This window comes from Panthera onca, chromosome A1, assembly GCF_046562875.1.
Source record: "Panthera onca isolate mPanOnc1 chromosome A1, mPanOnc1 haplotype 2, whole genome shotgun sequence".
Lineage (NCBI taxonomy): Eukaryota > Metazoa > Chordata > Mammalia > Carnivora > Felidae > Panthera > Panthera onca.
This window is the reverse complement of record NC_138339.1, coordinates 124,414,562-124,439,119: the sequence shown is the minus strand read 5'-3', so window position 1 is coordinate 124,439,119 and position 24,558 is coordinate 124,414,562. Positions and strand designations below refer to the sequence as shown.

At 44.1% G+C, this 24,558-nt stretch overlaps 1 long non-coding RNA gene across 1 annotated transcript; it reads right to left on the bottom strand.

Annotated features, from left to right (window-relative positions):
• Positions 1-1,049: 1,049 nt before the first annotated feature.
• On the bottom strand, positions 1,050-20,480 carry LOC132681483 (uncharacterized). Its single transcript, XR_009611076.2, has 4 exons — positions 20,365-20,480; positions 14,145-14,184; positions 11,783-11,826; positions 1,050-1,244 (listed from the first exon to the last, which is right to left on the bottom strand). It is a non-coding gene; the product is annotated as an uncharacterized LOC132681483 (long non-coding RNA).
• Positions 20,481-24,558: the final 4,078 nt, after the last annotated feature.

Sequence of the window (24,558 nt, the reverse complement as noted above, 5' to 3'; positions counted from 1 at the left end):
AGAGGCTGCGATTCAGACCACCATGTATGTGTGTTCTCCCCAGCTTTGTGTGGCTTCCAAGAAGGAAGTTTGGTCTGCCTTGGGCTGTTGTATATGTATATGTTGTGTACGTGTGTATGGTGCTTGCCCACTTCTCTCTCATTCCATTTAGAGCATGACTCCCTGGCTTGAGCTTGGGAGGTAGTTCTCAGGATTACAGGCAGTCAACAGAATGCCAGGACCCAGAGCCCTGGAGAACAGCACCTGTGTTTGAGTGGTCAAATCTATAGGTAGCTTAATGAGAAGTAGTAAATGAGTCTCTGAACTCAAATGAAGTTCTTCCCTGTACACGTACTCTGCTCTTGGATATACTCCCAGTGGCCAAAGAGGCTTTACCTTAATTAATGCATTTGTGGTTCTTTGATACTGTTCTCTTACCCTAGGACATAATTTTGTTTTTGTTTTTTTAACTTTTTAAAAAATATTTATTTATTTTGAGAGAGAAAAAGAGAGTGTGAGCGAGGGAGAGGCAGAGAGAGAGAGAGAGAGAGAGAGAGAGAGAGAGAGAGAATCCCAAGCAAGCTCCACACCATCAGCACAGAGCCCGATGCCGGACTTGATTCCACAAACAGCAAGATCATGACCTGGGCCAAAATCAAGAGTCAGATGCTCAACTGACTGAGCCACCCAGGTGCTCCAGTTTTTGTTCTTTTGGTTTTTTTCCTAAAGTTTATTTATGTAGTTGGGCGGGCAGGAGGGGGGGGGGGGGGTGGGTGGAGAGACAGAGACAGAGAGAAAGAAAGAGAATCCCAAGCAAGCTCTTTGCTGCCATTGCAGAGCCCCCGACATGGGGCTTAATCTCAGGAACTGTGAGATCATGACCTGATCCGAAGGAAATCAAGAGTCAGATGCTTAACCAACTGAGCCACCCAGGTGATCCAGGGCACCATTTTGTGTGAAGAGCATCATTTAACTGAGTTAGAGTAACTGCATTTCAATGAGCAGATAAGGTGTTATTAAGAACTGGACACATTTCAGTGCATCCAGTACACTGAAATACCAGACACATTTCAAAAATCAAGTGACTTAATAATTAGTTATTAAAGTTGGAAATGGGTTCCTCACATTCCTTTGTCCAAGTAATTTTCTTACCCTTCCTTGGAGACTTTTTATATTTTCAGCTTTCTTCCATTGCCTCAGGTATTTGAGTGCTGGTCTTCTATACTGTCGAAGGCCAGGAAGGGTAGAACACTGTTTAGAGAGTTCTGCAGAGGAGAGACAGAGGGCATACTTCTTGCATTCAGGGACGTTAACAACCATGTGTATATCTCTATAGGTATATTCATAGGCATATTTGAAAATACTTTATTACGAATTTCATTGTTTTTCTCTTCATTTTATACTATTGAAAATCTCTAGGCTGGAAACATCCTTTTTTCCATCCCTTTGCCTTTTCCCTGTCATCATGTGTGCTTACCATTTTCATATTCTGCTTTTTGTGTTTATCTTGTCTAAAGAGATCTGCTTCTCAACCTGGTCCCATGTACTTGTCTTTTTTTTTTTTTTTTTTTTTTACATTTATTTATTTTTGATAGAGACAGAGACAGAGCACAAGTGGGGGAGGGGCAGAGAGAGAAGGAGACACAGAATCTGAAGCAGGCTCCAGGGTTCGAGCTGTCAGCACGGAGCTTGATGCGGGGCTCGAACTCACAAACTGCGAGATCATGACCTAAGCCAAAGTCAGACACTTAACTGACTGAGCCACCGAGGTGCCCCTATACTTGTCATTTTTGATGACTGTCTATATAATCTTATTCTTTCTTGAGATTCACAGAATCCTCTGTGCTCCCACTTTTTAGCAGGATATGGGGAGAGATTTGCTGCATTTCTAAAATATCTTTGAAAACAAGCTGTATTTCATAACCAACGCCAACATTTACTCTTCCTCATGTTGAAGGTACATACAGGAAGCCACTGGGCACACCAACGTGTTGAATTCTCTTCTCCGAAGTCCATGTCTGTGGTTCTGGCTGGACTACTTGATGAGAAATCTCAGCAAGAGATCTCACACACCAAACTGGGGGAAATTAAGCTGACAAACTGCTTGATATTTCCAAAGAGTCATTTAAGTTCTGTCTATTACTGCAGTGCTCAAAATGGAGACATAGTTCAGTGCTGTGATTAAAGTGACTTTCACTGTTAGCCTCTTTGTTCTTGTAAGATATAGTGGTGAGGTATGGCCAGTTTATCATGTGGGAGTGTAATGGTTAGCTAAAGCTATTTTTCTCCAAAGGGCCAGTTTTTGTTTTTTTTTTTTTTTTTTTTTTTTTTTAGTTTTTCTTCAAAACTTCAGCTTTAGCAAGAAGGAGCCATAAATTCTGTGACATAGCTGCCTCCTTATCTGTCTTGGGAGTTATAGACTGCACACATAAGACAATTCATGTACCTCTGCATAATGAGGTAAGTTTTATAAATCATAAATCTTCACTTAACATGCAGCTGGTGTTGGATGCCAGGTTTAGAAAAACTGATGTAGTTGCCAAGTTCATGAATGTCATAAATCATTCATGCGAAGGTGGCCCAGAATCATGCTGTCCTCTGAGGGAGAGCAATTTCAAGGTGGTTGTTAAACACAAAAATGTGAGTCTCGATGATTGTTTTTCAAAATCAAATGCATTTTTTATTTGAAGGGTAAAACCAGATTTTTTTTCTTTTTTTAGTTGAAGTCACTTTTTTAAGATCCCCCGTCACTCTCAAAGAATGTGTCAATAATAATATCTTTTCTCCCCTGATTCCTGAATTCTATCAGAAATACATTGCAAAATATATAACCTGTACATTTGCAATTCAGATCTTTAATGTGCTGAAAATGAGCTTCAGATGTTTCAATAAATCTTCAGACACATTATTAGGAAAAAAACTCTCTCAAGTTTTGAGGGGTGTTTTCTTCTTGTGCCATATTTCAAATGAAGCTACCATGGATTGCAGGCAAGCATAGCCCTCTTTGACACTGTCTTTATCGTGAAGGACAAAGGTGGGGAAGGAGTAGTGCCTAAAGGGAAGTGGCCTAAAAGTGACCCTCAAGACAGAAAGCTTGAAGCTGTGCAGTATGATGGGCCCCTCTAAGTTCCCAGGCTTTATCCAGACTCCTGGAATATGGATATTAAGATAAAGTGTTTGTAAAAGTTGCTCGTGTGGTAGATGAAGAAGGCTATGAGGTTAGAGATTAATGAGGAAGGAAAACATGCTAGTAATTTTGGTGACATGTCCTCGAGAGACAAATGAAGTTTGGTCTCAGGCTGTTAGGTTCTCTAAGGGTAGTTAAGTGTCCATATCCCTTTGTGTAGTATCCAGCATAGGGCCATATACCAGATGACACATGACTTTGTGTATCTCAGAAGTCCTTTTGGGGTGAATATGTTAATAGCTGCTCCTCCTGTGTCCATCATGTGGGTAGCCTACCCTTGGTTAAAGATTGTAGGATCCATTTCTAGGTAGAACATCTTTTTCACTGAATGCGGTTGAATTTTGTTCTTTGTTATGATAATCCCACTTAGCTCTGTGAGTCCCAACTCACAGGCTTAGAATATAGGTCCTAACCTACTAGTGAATTTGCAAAATCACTTATGTGATCTTTATAACTTCATTAGTCTTGTGAAAATACTGGGGGGCTCATTCTTCCAAGTTCTTTTTCATCCCTTCTCACCGGTCCCCACTGCAAGCTCCTGATTTCTTTATTCCTCCATGCCTTGTGTGTACTACCCAGAGTGCTCTTCTTTTCCTTACCAAAATGTTGAGCTCCTACTCCTCCTGTAAAACCCACTTAAATCTCAGCTTCTCTATAAAGCCCTCTCTGGCTTCCTGAAGCGTAGGTTGTCACTTGATCCTGCTAGATTTACCCAGCTCTGCTGTGACACACACAAGGGACAGCATGTCCATCCTTCCACTAGATTGTGAGCATCTCAAGGATGAGAACAGAGTAATGTTAATCTAGGTATTACTGGTGCTCTCCATGTCTGATACAAAGTGGAAACTCAGTGACTAAATCTCATATTTTTTTTATTACCCGAGCACTAACATACAGCCTTGGGAGAACACAAAGCTTTTTTAAGTTACATTTCATCATAATTTATGGATGCTAGGACTAACTCATAAAGCATTTACTTGAGTCCCCTATAGGAATGCCTAAGGGTAGAGAGTGACAGAGGCAAGGAGAAACTTCCTGCATTCTCAACATGCCGTGGGATTTTCTGTAGATTCTGGGCAGATCAAGTCCTGTTCTTTATTCCTGCATAATACATCTAGGACTTTTATGTCTTTTGTCTTTTCTTCGCAGTCATTCTAATCTAGGTGTCATCCCTTCACACTTGAACTGCAACGTTTATAGCAGGTATGACTCTCAGTTTATAAATTCCTGTGTGGGGGAAGTATCACATTTATTTATAATCTTAAATAAAGATACACTCCAGTTTTATGCTTCTATCCCACCTTAATGGTGGGAAATTTAACCTCACCTATTTCTCATCTTCAGGTTTGAATTGTGGTTCCAGGATCTTATATTTTGCCATCAGACTAGAGAGGGTTCTGAGTTGCTGGTTATTCCTGACACATCTGTTGTCCCATCATTTGGACCTTCCCTTCAGGTCCAGGGAATGAGTGTCTGCTCTTCATCATTGACTCAGAGGATTCTTGTAAGGCTGTGAATCCTGCTGTCTAGAGTCCTGTCTCCCAGTTGCTTCATGTGGCCCATCTTCTCAAGGGTCATGTTCCCTGCTCAGGTGCTTCCAGGGAGCAAGACTTAGGGTCTTAGGTCCCTTCCAGGTCCTACAAACTCATCTTCATCTGCAACCCAGGAGAATCTTTTTCTAATCTGCTTGGAGCACTTCCCTGCATCATGCTGCTCTGAGGCCAGTTTCTTCAAGCTCTTGCTTCTATCTTACTCTTTTACAGGAATCTTAATGGTTTTATAAATCCCAAACCCATATCACTGCAACCAAAACTTTCATCTCTTTTTCTTTAATTTCAGTGGGAGGTTAAGGGAAATGTCTGTCATCCAGTTCTTTTAGCAATAGAAAAAAAACTAAAAGTTATCAAATTCTGCCATATGCTGATCTGAAACTGGCTTCCTTGCCTTTTTTCCCCCTCTTCTCCATTCAAATTATTTTGCACATTCCAATCACCAGAGTTGTTCTAAAACTTCTGCCCCAAAACTCTAGTGGTGTCTCATTATCTCCAGAATAAAAGCAAAGCTCCAACCACTTTATTCTACCATTAGGGCTTCTCATGATTTTCTTCACCTTTCAAATCTGACTTCCCATTACTACTCTGTCAGAAACCCCTGGTCTAACCCTGTCCCTCTATCCCCGTGCCTCCCATCCCTCCTTCAACACACACATGCTTTCCCACCTCCTCACCACACCTGACTTTGATGTCAGACCCAGATCAAGTGCCAGCTCCTTCAGAGAGCTTGGGGATTATCAAGTGATCTAGTTCCATAGTGATTCTACAGCCATCTAGTTTTCCATAAAGCCTCGTTTTTTCCTTCTATATCCATTTGGTACTTGAGGTTATCGTTCATCTTCTGGTGCATGTTTAGGCCTTCCTCATCTAGATTTATGAGCCTCTTAAGTATAGAGACCTCTACTTTCCTGTATCCTGAGCCACCATGAAGCTCTTCATAGTGTAGAGTACTTACTAAATGCTGATTAGTGACGATGATGGCAAGGACATGGGACCCTTACTGAGCATACCAAACCCTGCCATATAGTGAGAAGCAGGAAAAGGAAGGGAAATGGTGGGGGTGGGGGGAGCAGGCTTCACTACTACCATGGAAACATGAATATTTAATTGCTTTGTACCATGAAGGAGTAGCCTCCATGTCCTGCCTCTAGCACAAGAAACATGCACCCTAGCAGTGATGAACAAATTCCAGTATTAGAGTGAACAGGCCAGAACTCCTCTGGGTGATGGGCACACTGGTTTTGCTCTCCTTTGGCATTACTATAGGCTGCCTTGCCTGGCCCTCCACAATAGGGTTCTCTGTTGTGAGTGCAAACTAGCCAAACTCTCTTGAACAAACCAACCTCCCTGACACCTGCTCAGAGTAATTCTCCGCCCACCAAGCTGTGGTTAATAAACATGAATGGCTGCCATCCCCTTCACTTTGGCTAATGCTGTCAGGGTGTCTTCACACAGATAGGCCGATGAACCTGGCAGCTCCAACTCCTACTCTGGGGACAGAGAAATGAAGCCAAGAACCCTTCTGCCTCAGCCTTTGGGGCTCCGTGGGTATTTCACTTGCTCCCTGACACCAGTCTCCTGTGATCCCATGTAGGCCCTTTCTGGCCTCCATTCATGTTGATCCAGAGGTAGGGAATGGGCAGACAGGATTCCAGCAGCATCTGGGTGGTTGGACTAGATAACCTTTAAAGTTCCTTCCAGTCCTTTGAATCTTATATCCTATAATTTTCACCTGCTTTGTTCTGAATCAACACTGAAAATCCCCAGCTTCCTGCTGATCTCTTCAGTCTTCTTACTTGGCCCCTTTCCCGCTGCTTCATAGAAAGACCCAGTCTAGCCACACAGGCCTTCTTTCAGTTCCTTGAATGTGTAGCTTCTGCCTTCCCATTTGCCCTTTCTTCTCCTAGGTCCCTCTTCTCCCCACCAGCCATCTGTCTAACCCTACTCAGCTTCCAGGACCCATTTGAAATGTCACTGGTGTAGGCAAGCTTCTCAAACTCCCACTAGATTAGGTTCCTAATGCTCAGGCCCGTCCCATGTATTATCTTACACAGCACCTCATACACTTTTATTCATTCATTAACCTACTTTTTAGTAAATAGTTGTTTAGTGTTTATTTTCTCTGGCATTTTGAAAGCTCCATGTCTGTGCAGGGAATGTGTCTTTTCTGTTCAAAATTGTATTACCAGAACCTAGCTCAATGTCTAACATCTAGTAGCTGTTCAGTAAAACATTTGTTGACTGGCGGATTCTGCTTCCCATCTCAATCATGCATTACCCCTGCTGTTCATGTATTTGTTTTCTGTTATTTATACATATTTATACATTTATGCATGTGTGTTTAATGTTAGCTGTCTTAAGTTTTACTTCCCTGGAGGGCAGAGAATTCATGTATACAATTTTTGTATGTGGGTGTATGTGTATGTATCTCATCCACTGTGGACTCTAGGGGAAAATTGAGAAGATAAATGTTGTCATGGAAGAGGGTGTGAAGCTGTCATCATATCTTCTGACCTTTGTGTTATCCCTGAGGATGGGCAGGATGTGGGGCAGGACTGTGACAACACAGGAAATTTTAGGACACTGTTAAAAGTAGTTTCCCTCAGGGGTGCCTGGCTGGCTCAGTCGGTAGAGCATGTGACTCTTGATCTCAGAGTCATGAGTTCAAGCCCCACTTTGGGTGTAGAGCTTACTTAAAAAAAAGAAGAAGAAGTAGAAGTAGTCTCCCTCAAAACTGTGGTACATACTGTGGAGTGACAGAAAGGAATAGGGGATGCTTGGGAAATTAAGAAGAAATGGAGAAGTAGGCAGAACTCAAGTCCATAGGCCTCCTTTTCCACAAAGACATTAAGAGTGCTGTTAAGTCAAAGAGAATTATTAGTTCTGACAATAGCTCCTCTTGTTATGACCCCTTTGGTGGTGTTTTTATTACTTTTTTTTTTTTTTTTTTTTTTTTTTGAGAGCGAGGGGGAGAGAGAGAGAGCACAGTACAAGTGCAGGAGGGGAGAGAGAGAGGGAGAAAGAATCCCAAGCAGGCTCTGTGCTGCCAATGTGGGGCCCGATCTCAGGAACCATGAGATCATGACCTGATCCTAAATCAGGAGACAGACACTTAAAACAGAGCCTCCAAGGCACACTTATTATTTTTATAGTAAAGGTAAGGTTGAGGGTGGGGGAAAGGTGGAGGAACAGCTTTTACAATTGTAATTGGAACAATGACAAGTAGGACTCATAAGGTATAATCATAAAAGAAACTTTGTTTTTGGTTCCCACTGTTACTTTAAAACTGCTCTGCATTGATGGTCCTAATTCCACTTCTGAACAAATGCTTTTCTTGCAGGTAATCAGGAAGCCCTATAGTGACTTTATGCAGTAAAACATGATCTAGTTACGTACTTAACATGTTCAGCCCAGGTACTGTCAGTGTTTGCAGATTTCTTCAAGATTAAGTTATTTGTGCTCCCCAATCTGGGGCTTGATGACAGTGAAGAGAGGAAGTATGGTCCTTGTTACTTCCCTGAAATTTCTGAGCCATTCAGGACTATAGCAAGAAAGTAAGAGGTGGCAAGAAATTTTGTACTTATTTCATGTTGTTGAAGCTGGCTTTTTTTTAAAGCCAGGAGGGGCCAAAGGTGTTTTTTTTTAATATGAAATTTATTGTCAAATTGGTTTCCATACAACACCCAGTGCTCATCCCAACAGGTGTAGGAGGGGCCAAAGTTTAAATCAGGCATTTTCTTGGGGTACTCTTGTGGGTTCTTCAGAGATCTGAAGTCCCCTCCACACATATGCACATACACGCTTGACCTGGACAAGTATGCGACACTGCTTTTTTTTTTTACACTGTCCTCTCTCAGTTGCTTTCTTCCTCTATAGCCCCTAATAATTCAACATTCCATTTCCAGTTTTTACATGAGAAACAGGTTCTTTGCTCACTCAAGCCCTGTGACTATGGGCAGATCCCAGCATGACAAAGCAGCCGCCAGCCCATATAGTGGTCCCTGTATTTCTTGGGCTGGAGTCAGAAATTAGTCCATTCTACCCCTCTAATTGACAAAGACACATAGCAAGCTCTCTGAGGGGTCCCCTTGAGGCCCTTCTCATTAGGCTTGTGGTGAAATGCAGGTACCCCTCTTTCTTTGGAGAGGAGTACCCACAGGACACCAAAATTTCTCACCAAATACATCTTTTTCAAAAACTTTCTTTTGGGGTGCCTGGGTAGCTCAGTTGGTTAAGCATCTGACTCTTGATTTTGGCTCAGGTCATGATCTCATGATTCGTGAGATCAAGCCCCACGTTGGGCTCTGTGCTGACAGCGAGGAGCCTGCTTAGGAATCTCTCTCCACCTCTCTTTCTCTAACCCCTCCCTTATTAACAAACTTGCTCTTTCGTGATTGCACACTCTCTCTAAATAAATAAACATTAAAAAAAAAAACAAAACACTTTCTCTTAATATCCAACAACTTTTTTTACCCTTGATTTGGGTGAAGGTTTTAGAGTTTCGTAACTGCCTTTCAACTGTTTTGTATGAAAATTTATAGAATTTGCCAGAATCTTTGCTGGCACTTCACTTTACTATGACATGGATACTGCAGAGTAGAGTCTCTGTTGAAACTTGCAAATACATAATACCATGTAGTGATATCAAGAACCAAGTGCATAATTTCTTTTTTCCCCCTTCTCTCTCTTTCTTTCTTTCTTTCTTTCTTTCTTTCTTTCTTTCTTTCTCTCTCTCTCTCTCTCTCTTTCTTTCTTTCTTTCTTTCTTTCTTTCTTTCTTTCTTTCTTTCTTTCTTTCTGATAGGCTCCACACTCAATGTGGAATCCAATGGAGGGCTTGAACTCACAACCTTAAGATCAAGACCTGAACTGAAATCAAAAGCTGGACGCTCAACAGACTGGGCCACCCAGGTGCCCCAAGAACCAAGTAATTAATTTTTGAGTAATGGTAGGTAATATCGTTTTCTCTTTCTGTCTTCTGTTAAGGAAGCTTAATTGTCCTTATCTGTAAGATGGACTCCCATAAGGGCACCTGGGTGGCTCAGTCAGTTAGGCATCCATCTCTTGATTTTGGCTCAGGTTATGATCCCAGTGTCATGGGATCAAGACCTCTATCAGGCTCTGTGCTGAGCATGGAGCCTGCTTGGGATTCATATTCTCTCTCTCTCTCTCTCTCTCTCTCTCTCTCTCCCTGTCCTCCCACCGCTGCCCCTCTCCCCGACTCATGCTCATTCTCTCAAAATAAATAAATAAAACTTAAAAAAATAATAAAATAAAATGGACCCCCATCTTTTCCTTACCTCACAGTAAGATAGATAAACTAGAAATTGTGAGGATAAAAGATGACTCTGGATAGATCACAGGCCCTGGGGAATAGTTAAATAATCTGCAGAAGCAGCATTTTTCATACACAAGGCAAGTAGAGATGAAGGGCTTGATGGAAAGAAGAAAAGAAAATGCCCAATTTCATCAGTGTTTTTGTCAACTCCATCCTAACCCCTCCCACCCCCCCTTGGTTTGGAGCTGTCTTCTTGTTCGATGCAGGTCCCTGTTATAGCCGCAAAGCAATGCTTCTCAGAGCAGAGGCAGCTCCTATTAGATCAATATTCCTTGGTTCTGTGTTTTCCAGCTGTATTTGTTGTCTGTGTCTGTGGGTTTAAGTTTGGAAGGGTAGATGTCATCACTTTTGATAAAATGGCTGAATATCTGTATTCTATCATGATGAAAAGACATCTTGGTCTCCTGGTTCAGAGCCAGAGCCTGTCTTGCAAGGAATTCAAAGGCTGCACTCCGAGCTGCTGGCAAGCCAGCAGATGGAGTCGCAGACCTTTTCTGTGTGCCTCTGTGTCCACCTGGGCTGGTATGCCCAGTGATGCTGGATCCACTGGGACAGTGAAATGAATACAAATGATTGCACCCTATTGCTATAACCATTTGTCTGCAGAGGAATTTAGTAAAATATAATCCTGGGAAAGTTGTTTTCATGTGCCTCTCTGGAATTACTGCAGAAGCAGTTGTAAGGAGTGAGTACTTGTATGCTTGAGACAACTGTAGGGCATAAGTGAAGGAAAGATGTAGAAATGTCAGAATCAAGTCCTGGGCAGTGGGGGAATATGGCACAGTCCTCTCATCCTGGAAAACCTTGGGGAAGATAAAGGAATACAACCAGTAGTTCTTGGAAGGAAAGAGAAGCCTTCAAAGGAGAGTTTCAACAACGAAACTGAATTACTGTCTGCCTGACTTACTCATCTCTGAGTGAACTGCCAGCACCTGAGTCCCTCTTATTAAAATCTGTAGATTGCTAAAGAAATTTACTTTGGGGCCAGTAGTAGCATTTAAGCTTCCCTGAGATTACTTCTTCACTTTTCTAGGAACCCACCACACAGCTGTGTGTGTGATAGCTCTTAATAAATACAAGAGGCATGAATGGCATTCTCATTGAGAACTCTTTTCTGCCCCTATAGGGCTCCATCTGTGAAATGGAGGGTCCTCCCCATCTCCTCCCAAATGAATGGAAAGGGGCTCCAAAATGGAGGGTGGCCAGTGGATGGATTCCTACTCTCAAGGGCAGGGCTAGTGATACTTCCTGCTGAATTCCTCTGTCTGAATAACCCAAATCCAGAAGTAGTGGTAGACTGGGGAACTAAGCAGGATAGCCTCAATAACCCAATGCCTAATCCTACCTAGAGGACTACCTAGAGGGAAGGGGGCATCCTACTTGGTCCTTTGCTCAATCCTTAGGTGAGGGGAGTCAGAAGTGCTTGGGTCCTGAGCTGCAGAGCAGGAGGCAATCTGTTCTTCATTGGGAATCCAGAGGTGTCTGGCAAGTTGGCCACAGGCCTCCCTGGAGCCCAGAGCTCTTTGAAGAGAAGAAAAGGTTTTAAGAACAAGGAAGCTTCTGCTCTTGATGAGAAAGTCTGAAGGGAAGAAAATGAGACTAACAAAGGCTGAAGAGAACTGTCTGTGACTGAAGAGAATATTAATGGCTCTGCTTGGTAGCTTCAAAGACTAAGTTGGATAGGATGGCACACAGATGCCTCTGCTGTCACCTACAGAATACTTACCAAGGACTAAGGCTTGCAGACAATCACAGGACAGGAAACAGCACCTGCTGACAAAAGAAGCTGTTGGGAGATCCTAGGCCTGGCTCAGCCCGTCAAGATTTAACTTCTTTCTTCTGCGTCAGTCCATAGATGGGGTTCCAGAAGAACTTAGGTGCAAGGGAAATGGCTCTTCTGGAACAAATCTGGCTAACTCTTGTCTCTTTTCCCTGTTTACAGAATGGTAGCTGCTATGGATTGGATTGTATTCCCCTAAAATTCAGATGATTAAAGCCCTAACCCCCCATGTGATGGTATTTGGGGAAGGGCCTTTGAGAGGTATTTAGGTTTAGATGGTGTTGTTTAGAGGTTATGAGGGTGGGGCTCTCATGATGGAATTAGTGCCCTTATAAGAGGAGACATCAGAGTGCTTGTTGTTTAACTCACCTCCGCAGGCCCCTTGTGAGCACACACCAAGAAGGTGGACATGTGCAAACCAGGAAGAAAGCCCTTGTAAGAACTTAGCCACACTGATACCCTGACCTCAGATTTCCAGCCTCCAGAACTATGAGAAAATAAATTGAAGCCACACACTCTATGGTAATTTGTGATGTCAGCCAGAGCTAACTAATACAGGAGCCCTGGTGGATGCTGTCAGTACTCCTGCCAGAATGCATCTTTACCACATCAGAGTATCATGTCTCCAGCTGCTGTATTGGGTTCTAAGTAGCTCACAGATACCCCCTTCTCAAGAAAATTGCTTGGTGGATGGGAGACCCTATCTGTACTTCCCTATCACTTTCACCCCCTTCACCTCAAGGAAGGATCAATTCTTTGGTGTTATTTATGTTCTTGAGCTCCCCTGTGGGATCAGGCAGAAGCCAAACAAAGCTGCAACCACATTCTTCTTTCCTGCCATCTCCTGCTTTTTTCATTCTTTCTCCTAAGGGCACACCTCAATAAATCATATTACCTGAATCCTCTCTTGAGCTCTGCTTCTAGGGAACCAAACTTAAGACAGCACCTCTCCCAAGTGGTAGAGTATTGAGTAACCCAAATAACTTTGTGATTTTAGTGATGATGATTAATGCCCAATGATTATGAACATTGGGAACAATACCCTCTATTCCTCTGTCCAAAAAGTATAGATGAGTAGAGGTCCGCTGAGAGAAGATGAGGATGTGTTCTAGCAATAGGTGGCTTCTTCAGCAGGCATCTGGCAGACAGTGGTGCCAGCAAGGATTTAAGTAGCCTTGTTAGCTCAGAACCACAGGCTGAGGTTCCACGGATTTAACCAATTATGGAAGCATCTTGATTGCAAGAACCCTGGAGCCATGACTAGACAGCTAGTCAGTTGTGCAGGTCTGTGCTCTGTTTGGGAGCTGGCCAGGCTTCACCTTCCCAGAGCAGGGTCCAGAGTCATCTGAAAGGAGAAGCTCAGCACCTGCCCAGGAACTGCCTGCTGTTGTGGGGGCTTTAGGTGCTCGGGTTCTGGTACGTTTCACTCAATCTGTTGGCTTCTTCTTGTTGCTATTTTGTGCTTGGGAGATTCTTTTTCACTCTTTTTTGGTAATCGTTCTCTTTGGTTTCCCTCTTTCTTCCTTCTGTACTTCCTGCTTTCTTCTCCAAGTCCAGGCTTCATCATCAGAGTCTGTGAGATTTGGGACTGGCTCCCTCTTGCGAGAATAAGGGTGAATTCTTAGATTCTTCCAAGGAAGCCTCTACAAAACAGTTACTTAACTGCTTCTGGTAACCCCTTAGAACTTAACTTCCTTCACATTAACAGAGAGGATAGGAAGGGATGGAGTTGGCAAAGGAGCAGAGAACTCTCTGACATATCACTGAGTCCTGGTGTGCCACTGACATATCTTGACCCATCTCCATTGATAGTGGCCAAAGGAAAATGTGAGAGCACAGTAAATCCTTCTCTCCAGATATTCCCACTGATTTAGGGACATGCCTCAAATACTGAGTTGACTCAGTATTTTTAGAATGAAAGTGGCTCCTCATTCTTGTTCTCAAGAGATCTGGGATCTTGTGTTTAGACATGGAGGTAAAGGGGGCAATTTTTGACAACTCTCATCCATTTCCATAACTTTTCTCCTAATATATTTTGTGAGAGGGAATAAAACCGAGGTAGTTTAGGGACCCAATAACAGATGAGTGAAAGGCAGCTATCTGCCTTTTTCCCAAACATCTCCAGCAAAGAGTAGACTTGCTTCAGGAAGACTAAATCCATGAGTTTAAATGGTGCATCAAGGTGTAGACTACTTCCATCACTTAGCTTTGCTTACTCCTGCATAGCTTTACTCTTAGGCAGGTTCTCTACACGTGGCAGCCATATGGCCACCAGCAGCCCCAAAACAGTGCTATCCTTAGAACTCACCATTCTAGAGGGAGAAAGCATGTATCATTTCCCATAGCTCCTGCAAAAACACAGAAAAGACTATGATTAGTGTGGTCTGGGTCGTATATCCTTCTCTGAACCAGTTGCTGCAAAGTAATTTTTTTTTTTTTTTGGCTGCAAAGTAATTTAATGGGCTAGGTGTGGATTGTGTCCTTACCCCTGGAGTTGTAGGGAGCGTCTTGTCCCTCCAGAATAATGTGGTCTTAGAATAACTAGGGAATGGGAGAGACTGATTCCCTAAGGAAGTGATGCTTGGGAATCTGTGCCCATTACAGTGTGTGTTGTCCATTCTCCTCTTAACTGTAGAGTACATCTAGCTCATTCAAATGAAATTTCTTATGAAACACAGATTATGGATTCAGCAGTCAGTTGTGAACAGCCCTTTCTAGACTCAGGTGTGAAGAAAGGCAAGCTCAGATTGAAGAAAGGCTCCCGTCAGTCTAGCTGGTTTGAGGAGCCTCTGACCACAGTATCCAGGGAATCAGCTGGGAGTGTCAGAAAACCACAAGGAAGAGGTAATCTTATCTTGAATCCAAGGGCTGTGCCAGGAGGAGCAGGCTGGAACATAGTGGCACTGAGTTATATCTGTGGAATGGATCCTCTGAGAATTGTAGGTCAAAGAAAAAGCTGGGAGAAAGAAGAACCAAGAGCTGAAGCACATTCCTGTGTTAAGCAAGAGTTCCGCCCATGACCAAGTCATGTTCCCATAATTTGCCAGATTATACACAGCTAATATTCTAGGATTTTCCCATCCTGTAATTAAAATTGTTTTGTTGTCTTTATTCTGAACAGCTGATAAAATGTATGACTTTCAAATAACTCAAGATGGAGGACAAGGCAGCTATGAGGTGGCAATGACTGGTGGGTGCTGGCTGGTCTCAGGTTCAGAGTCTTCAGAAACAGGCAGTGTTTCCTTGAGAGTGGCTTTTAGACTTTTTGACATTTTAGTAAATTGTCACAATTATAGACAAATGTCAAAGAAAGGTTCCACAATTGGGGCTTTTTAAGGAACATTTTCTTGGATATGAATGGACTTTGGGAGATGTGTGCGGACTTACCCTTCCTCCCATCCTCCCTCCCACATCTTCATGCCCTACTTTTGTGGCTGGTAGACAGGCAGACATCAGTGTATACTCCAGGGAAACATGTGGGCTCTCATACCAGGAGTTAGCATTCAGTGACCTGGCTGAGGCACAATGTGGAAATTAAAAGATAAAAACATGAGATATGTGATGGGGGCTGTAGTTTGGAATAAATGGGTTCAGGCCCTCTGCCCAGTCAGCCTAACATTTCTGGCAGCTGCTGCATTCAATAGACGACTCCATTAACATCTCCTTGTAGGGAGGGAGTGAGGAAGAGAGAGGGAGAGTTGAATGTGTATGTGTGTTGGGAGAAATGTAAAAAGCTTGGAGCTTTCCTCCATGTCCCTTGGGGGAACTTGTGTGTTTCCCTTAGTCTGTGTGCCATCACAGGCTTTGACAGCTGAGGTAGAGCTGTAAAGGGTAATAATATGGGTAAGGTAGAGTGAGGGCTCAAACCACTTGTCTTCTCATCCCCACAGCATAAGCAAGATGAGAAGGAATCTATCCTCTCTCACTGTAATGAAGAAATTGTAGGTCCTGGAATTCAGAGGATAAAAACAGGGATTTGGGGGTGTCCTCTGAGAGATTCTGTGACAAAGCTGGTAGTTGAGGAGAGGTGAGGAGAGAAAGAAAGTGAGTCTCAGGATTTAGAAGCTGGTTCCTGAGTGAGAAGAAACTGGTCCCCACTGTAGGAGGAGAGGAGGGACATATCTAAAGATGAAAACAAAGGAAGCAGACAGCCATCTTTTGCCTGAGGGCATTTGGGTTGACCGCTCCGAAGGCTAGAGAAGGGTGCATGCCTCTTACTGTGGCTTATGAATGAGATTCAGAACCTATCAGATAGTCCTGCCTAGGACTTCCTGAGTCCCTGGTACACAGAACACAGAGGGTAGTAACAAGTAACCACATTTCCACAGAGGGATTTTCAGTCTTAGCATTTTCCCACTCCAGCTTTTTAGCTGCTTGTCAGACCACATCAGGGCAGAATATTGAACCCAACCATATCACAGCTGCTGGAGATTTCCCCAGAGGAGAATGTGCTACAAGAGGGAACAAAGCAGCTCTGATCCAAGACTTTGCTTCTGGCATCCCTGAATGCCTTCACCAGCTCACCTCCTCTCAAAAGTCATTTCTGGAGCCAGAGCGAGGTATTTGGGGGTGCTGCACCCCCACAAATCCACAGAACTGAATGTGACCTGCCCAGAGACAAGGTCTCAGTCAGATCAAGGCCGTGCTTCTTGAATATGGGGGGGAGGCCACATTGGAGGGTATAGTGAACAGTTCCCTAGCTTAGAGGTCTAAAGTGCTGGGGTCAGGTCCTGATTCTACTTCATATAGCTGTGTGACCTTGGGCTATTATTTAGTTCTTTATTTTATTTTTTTAATGTTTATTTTTGAGACAGAGAGACAGAGTGCAAGTGAAGGAGGGGCAGAGAGAGAGGGAGACACAGAATCTGAAACAGTTCCAGGCTCTGTGCTGACAGTACAGAAACTGATGCGGGGCTCTAACTCATGGAATGTGAGATCATGACCTGAACCAGAGTTGGACGCTTAACTGACTGAGCCACCCAGGTGTCCCATTATTTGACATTATTTAAACTTTAGTGTTTTACTTCTAAAATGGGAATAATAACACCTTTATCAGAGGGCTATTATCAAAATCAGGTAATGTGCATAAAAGCACTTTGTAGGGGAACCTGGGTAGCTCAGTTGGTTAAGCCTCCTGACTCTTAATTTTGGCTCAGGTCATGATCTCAGGGTCTTGGGATCCAGCCCTACATTGGGATCCACACTGGGCGTGGAGCCTACTTGAGATTTTCAATCTCTCTCTCTCTGTCTCTCTCTCTCCCCCTCCCTCCCTCCCCCCTCTGCCCCCCTCCTCTGCTCACACGTCCACTCTCTCTCTCTCTTAAAAAAAAAAAGCCCTTTGTAAAAGGCTAAATTGGTAGAAAGAATTACTTCCCTATTCCTTCATTCTGCCTTCCAAATCCAAAGGCGTCTCCTTGGAATGTGTGAAAGCTGTTGGGTTCAAGTTAAACACTGGAAAGATATGTGTGTGGTGAGGGCAAGGAGAGATGAAGGGAGAGTAAAAGACGCAGTGAAGTGGTGTCTCCTGTAGTCATGGAGGATGTGACATGAGCTTCTTACCCACACAGTAAGAGTGTGTAAACACCTCTTAAGTTTGTACCTTAAGTTTGTGGCATAATAAGAAACATATATTTGATCATTGTCCCCAATTCCTGACAAAGAGCTCCTAAAACCCTTGTAATTTCCTGACTGATGGGGGTTATAGCAGCATTTTTTGTTTCCGACACAGTGCTTCTAAATTGCTTGGAATTTCCAGAGTGACAGGAGCCTCTTTTGTTCTAATGAGGCAACTCTTAGTGGGACTTTAGATAGCTTCAGGATGGGGCTAGCCACCAGAAGGACTAAGCCTCAATTAGAGGCCTAGAACTTTCATCCGTACTCCACCCAACCTCTGAAGAGGGAGGAGGAGCTGGAGATTGAGTAATCTATCATGCCTATGTAATGAAACCTCTATTAAAGCTCCTAAATGAAAAGGTTCAGAGAGCTTCCAGTTTGGTGAATGCACCCTTGTATCAGGAGGATGATGGACCCCAAATCCATGGGGACAGAAGCTCCTATGCTCAGGACCCTTCTGGACCTCACTCTGTGTACCTCTTCATCTGTCTGTTCATTGTATCCTTTATAATGTCCTCTGTTAATAAACCAGTAAAGGTAAGTAAAGTGCTTTCCTTAGTTCTGTGAGCTGTTATAGCAAAGTATTGCATCTGGAGAGGGGGCTGTAGGAACCCCCAATTTGTAACTGGTTGGTCAGAAGTAGAGGTGGCCAGAGATTTGTGATTGGCATTTGAAGTGGGGGCAGTCTTATGAGACTGAGCCCTTGTGAGATCTGAGGCTAACTCCAGGTAGTATCAGAATTAAGTTTAGGACAGTTGGCTGGTGTCCAGAGAATTGGAGAATTGGTTGTTGGTGTAAGGAAAAACACTCCTTTGATGTTGGAATGTTCTGTCGGTAGAAACAGATCTTGGTCATAGTACTCCAGCCGGGAAGCCACTGGCTTGAAATACCTGAGGGTCTGATGCTTCTCTGGTAAAGAAGGGCAACCTGGGACACCAGAAGGTGGGAATCTTGGCATGCAGAGGGAGACACAGATTGTGAACCCCTTTGTTTGCTGTGACTCTTCAGGCCCAGCCATATATCCTGGTTCTATGATTTCACTCCCCTGTTAGTCATATAGCCCTATGTTCCATTCCTGCTTCTGCAAAGAGAGGATGAGACGACCCCTCCCCCCCCCCCCCTTCTCTTGTTTGCAACAGGCCTTACTAGGATGCCTCACTTCAGAGCTATGGCTGGAGGGCTTGGGCTGTCATCACAGGATACTTGGCTTCCTAAGATAAAAAGAGCACCTAACATTTACTGAGGGATTACTATGCACCAAGCACAGTGCTACATGCTCTTCAGGGCTTATCTCACTAATATAATCCTCCAAACAACCCCACTGAAGTTGGTTCTATTTTCCCCATTGTGTAGATAAGGAAACTGAAACACAGCGAGGCTGCGTAGCTAGTAAATGGTAGAGCTAGTATTTGAATCCAGGCAGAGTGGCTTCAGAGCCACAGCTAGTAAGCAGATTTTGTAGGGCTTCTGAGGTAGGGCGGTAGGTGAAATTACTCTTCTAAGCCAGGGCCGTGGGCACGCGGGCAGTGTGCTCTACATATGTAGTCCAGAAGCATCTTTCGGGAGGCAAGCCAACCAATTTGATTTCAGAGTCTTCAGCTGTTTTGTGATGTTCCTTTAGGGGCTGCAAATGGGTGTGGCACGGAAAAGGCTCTACTGCCATGTAAGTCAATAAAGATGAGGTGCAGGGAGGGGGCATATGGCCCCCTTGAGATATTAGAGGAAAGAAACACCTTTGCCTTTTGTTGAATCCGGAGTCTCCCAAAATTACCTGAGCAGAGAACTCAATTGTTTTCTTTGCAAGATGCCTACTAATATACAGTGGACCACGGTTCCAGGACCACTGGTTTGGAAAATGCTCTCCTCAACTTCCCCTCCACCCCACTATCACTAAGTGCCCTTCAGGTAACAGCAGCACTTAGGATGGCAGCTAAGATTTCTGCAGAGAGCAAAGTGCTCAGTGGCCAGTCTGCTCAGATGGCAACCACATGATGCTAATTAAGCAAGGTCAGGCAGTTGCTGACGTTCCTAGGCAGCATGAAGAAGCCATCCACCAGGGCTAGGTGGTTTATTTCTTGCTTACATTTTCCCTTGTAGTGACAAGTGACGCCCTCCGGCTCCCAAGCCTCCTCTTGTCTAGACCCTTTACATGTCAAATCTGGACTGTCAGAACAGCCGTCTGACCAGTCTCCCTGCCCAGCTGGCTCTCCCCTGAGGTCTATCCTGCACACCTGGCCAGATATGTCTTCTTAAAACACTGCTTCGAGCTTGCCACTCTCCTGTCCCAAATGTTTAATTCAGTTTTCAAGACTGTCCTGCATGGTCCTGATCTACCTTCATTGCTCCTTCCTCATGTCCTACATTCTAGATGAAGCTGAATCATTCTAAAGCTCCTCTGTGCTCTGTATATGATGCAGCCAGTGCTTGAAAAGCGCCTGCCCACCTCCCCTGTTTCCCTCTGTCAGAATCTTGTGTTCTCATTCATTCATTTTTCCATTCAAGAAGTATTTATTTCTGCCTCCTGTATGCCAGGCCCTCTGCTAGGATAAGACACAGTACCTTGATCTTAAGGAGCTAATAAAAATAGATAAATACACAGAGTGATGTGTGCTATGGTAGAGTGATGCTTAAGCTTTCACAGTGGGGCCGGGGAGGTGGGGGTGGGCACCTATCCCCCTGCCTGGGGCCCAGGGGGCAAGTCAAGGTAGGCTTCCTGGAGAAAGAGTGAAACTGTGAAAAGGTGTTAGTCATTTGAGGGCATGTGGTGTATGGCAGGAATTGGCCAAGGATGTGTCGGGTACCCAGATCTCTGCTGCAGGGCAAACCAGACTGGTTTGAGATTCTCCCTGTCCTCAGGGAGAATCTCAGGCTGATCCTGTTGAGCTGAGGTAGACAGGTAAAGGGAAAGCACTTACACTCTTCATGGGAGTGGGAACTCAGACTGGGAGGAGGAAAGGAGGACCGCGACTGATATACTCCCTGCATCCTGTAGGTTAGCGACCTCCTCCAGTTCCCAAGTCTCCTCTGAGAAATGAACTGCTACTGGAGCAGTTTGGTTGCCAGGGGCAACCCTGGAAGGCAGCCTCATTCCAAAGGCAGCCACTGAAGCCCCTTGCCCCGGGGCCTTATAGCCTGACTCTGGTAGACAGTGGTGGGTAGCTCATCTCAGCCAGTCCCCTCTGGGAGCATCGGCCAATGTGCTCAGGTAGGTTGGAGCCAGGGTGTGGAAGATAGCCCTTCCAGCCACTCAGCAGGATCCTGAGACAAGACTCACAAAACAGTAGATGGCATTTTAATCCACACAAATACTTAATATGAGTAACATAACCTGTTTCTGTGAGACATGGCCTAATTTACTTCAGGCCTCAGGCTTAATAACTTACCATTGACAACTTGCAGATGTGATGGCATGTGTGTGTATGTCTGCAGTGCTAATGAGATTGTAGAAGTGGTGAATTTCTCTTGCTCAGTGTTCCTACTCTCTTGAGCTTGCCCACCAATAAGTCTCTCCTTTTCCTGAGCTGGGACTTGTGATCTGGGAAAATGGGGCCAATGGAGGGGAGAAGGCAGAGAGATTGTAGGCTCCTTTGAAGAGAGACAGAGTGAGAGCTCCTGGTGCAAATGACATGTAATTCAGTGTAGCAAGGCACCCTGCTTCTTTCTCTGGTTCCTCCTGTTCTTCCTGCTTGAATTTCCTGCTGCTCTCCTCCCCACAATAAAGAAATCTTGTGCTATTAAACTCAAAGCACCTGGGTTTTAGTTTCTGTTTTGGGACTTGGGCAATGTATTTAATCATCCTGAGCCTCATTTTCTTCACCTGTAAAATGGAAACAGTAACACCTGCCCTACCCAATCACAGTGTTATTGTAAATATAAGATGAAGTGACATATTAGCAAGTGTTTTATAAACTGTAAGTAGCAATAATAGGAAGAAGAAGCAGCAGCGGCTTCCAGTTATTGAGCATTACTGTACCAATTGCTGTCTCTTTATTCATATGATCTCCTTTTAATCAAGATATCATTTCTCAAACGGGCCCTTGGGTGACTCAGTCGGTTAAGTGTGCTGCTCTTAATTTTGGTTCAGGACATGATCTCATGGTTCACGAGATGGAGCCCCACGTTGGGCTCTGCACTGACAATGTGGAGCCTGCTTGGGATTCCCTCTCTCCTTCTCTCTCTCTCTCTGCCCCTCCCCCACCATTGTGCAGGCTCTTTATCTCTCTCAAAATAAATAAACATTAAAGATATCATTATTTTTATTCATATCTGCTCTCGCCCTTAAGACTCAGCTCTTTTTTTTTTAATTTTTTTTTTTTCAACGTTTTTTTTTTTTTATTTATTTTTGGGACAGAGAGAGACAGAGCATGAACAGGGGAGGGGCAGAGAGAGAGGGAGACACAGAATCGGAAACAGGCTCCAGGCTCCGAGCCATCAGCCCAGAGCCTGACGCGGGGCTCGAACTCACGGACCGCGAGATCGTGACCTGGCTGAAGTCGGACGCTTAACCGACTGCGCCACCCAGGCGCCCCAAGACTCAGCTCTTAATTCACCTTCACATGAGGGCTTCTTTGACAGTTCTTGATCATGTTGGTTTCTAGCTTTTCTGAACTAGGAGGCACCCTCTAGGTTAATGTACTATTGTTTCTCAAGTTCAAGTTCTCTTTCCCCAGCTGGATTATAAACTCCTTCAGTTTAGGGACTAGGTTCTCTACTTCAATTGATTTTCCTAAAATATCAAACACATGGCAGGTGTTCCAGAAAACCTGAGACTGAAACTTTGTGGTCATGTAACTATCACATAAGTTGAAAATTCCCTGCTTTGTGCAAAGCAGAGCTTTGGGTGGAGAGTTATTACTCTTTGTCTTCACCACCAGGAAAGGACCCATCTGCTCAATTCAGATTGATAATCATCATCTTTACAGAGCCTTACCAAGCCCCTAGATTGAGAATTTTGATTGCAAGACCTGCTTCTAGAAACACTAATCATGTTAGCCCTGCACCCCCTTCCATACGCTTGTCCTGCACCATACCTTTCTCCATGCTCATACAGATGTATGCAGCAGATACAGATGAATTCTGTTATTAAAAGACAGAGTGGTTCCCTTTTAAGGCACAAGAGGATGCAAAGAAGACTAGAGTTAGATGTCAGGAGCGACTTGCCTCTCACCCCAGTGTGGAAACTCAGAGGGTTATATAAGGACACTAAAGCACCCTTAAAAGGGGGCACCTGGGTGGCACAGTCAGTTAAGCGTCCGACTTCGGCTTAGGTCATGATCTCATGGTCCATGGTTTTGAGCCCTACATTGGGCTCTGTGCTGACAGCTCGGAGCCTGGAGCCTGCTTCGGATTCTGTGTCTCCCTCTCCTTCTGCCCCTCCCCATGCTCACTCTGTCTCTCTCCCTCTCTCAAAAATAAACATTAAAAACTTTTTTTTTTTTTTTTAAAAGGAGACTTGTTCTGCTTCCTAATTTCTCTCCAACTTAGTTCACTGCCCTCTGGCCCAGTGTGCCCCAAACACATTAGCCTCCTTTCTCATCTTTGGACCTGCCAAGTCCGTTCTAGCTTCAGGGCTTTTGTATTAGCTATTCCAGAACCCTGGGAGCTGCTGCTCTGAGATCTTTGCCTGGCTGCCACCTTCGTATCATTTGAGTCTTAAACTAAATTCTAAGTCTTTCCTGATCTCCCAGTTTAAAATAGCTTCCGTGGGGTGAAAATATAGACTATACACATGTATTTGCTTTTTATATGATAAATTTCTCTGGAAGGATGCACAAGAAATTAACATTCGTTGTTTATAGGGAGGGAAACTGGAGAGCTAGGAAACAGAGCTGGTAGAGAGGCTTCTCTGCATATCGTTTTCTATTTTTTCGTTTAAATTTAGACTCATTGAATATATTATCTATTCAAAAATTAATTTAAAAATACAAAGAAAAAGAGAGAAAATAAAGTAGGCCCCTGCTGAGCATTCTTTATTTACTTTATAAATTTTATTTACAAAACTGGAAGCAGGCCATAGTTTGCTGATCCAATCCCTGCTCTATAATATCCTCTTATTTGATATTCATCCTGGCACTGATTATTGGTTTACTCATTTCTTATCTGCCTTCTCCCACTAGAATGCAAGTGCCATGAAAGCATGATGCTTTTCTGTCTTTTACCAGCATATCCCTGCACTTGGAACAGTTTCTGGCTCATAAATACTTAGGTGCTCAATAAATACTTGTTGAATAACTGAGTAGTTGAATGAATTGTGTTTGGGCTGAAGAGAAAAGCACCCTTATTTGGAAGGAGATAAGATGAGATAAACTTTTGATGGCAGCCCCTCCAGAAGGAATAATGTCTAGTTTGGTCATCCTCCACAAAGCCCAATCTGTAGTTCTTGCCTCAAGGATTGCCGCTCATGCCTGCTTCCTGAAAGCAGATGCAAAACTGAATACCTGTCCTCCTAAGACCTGTTCCAGAAGGTAGTGAAAGCAATGGATTCACCACTTGTCAGTTTAAGAACAAGACACACTCCCCCCATTCCCCCCCCTCCCCCCCTCCCACCTGGAGAAGCTGCTGAGTTGGCAGGTTGAGTTTTGCAAATAGTCACCCCTGAGGAAATGAGGGAACAGGACTCTGACTGCTAGAATGACATGAGTAACAGCCAGGACCTGGGGAGGAGGAGGAGCTGGGGAAAAGGAAAGGAGGGAGTTTGGCACATTGCAGCTTAGGCGGCACATTGCCCTGAACAAACAGCCTGCATCACCATGTGCTGATTAATTTTTTAAATGTTTCTGAATCAACACATTCTTTGCATGTCTGGGGCTTGGCTTTTTACAGCCATGCAGCATATACCAGCCCAGAAAATGTGGGGTCCTGAAGGAGAAATAGCCGTTAGTGAACCACCCATTGACACTGGGTACTACTGCCTACCCTGGGCAGGGCCCTGATCCAGAGGAGCTGACCCCATCCTATAATGTTTGGAGGTCAAGCAGAAGGTCAGCAGATCCAAGCTGTACTACCTTTTTTCTTTCTTAGAAGAATGTCAACAAGCAGGTTCTTCTTCTTCTACCTATTCCAACACTATCTTCACCACCTGATGGTGGCCTCACATTGACTCAGAGGCA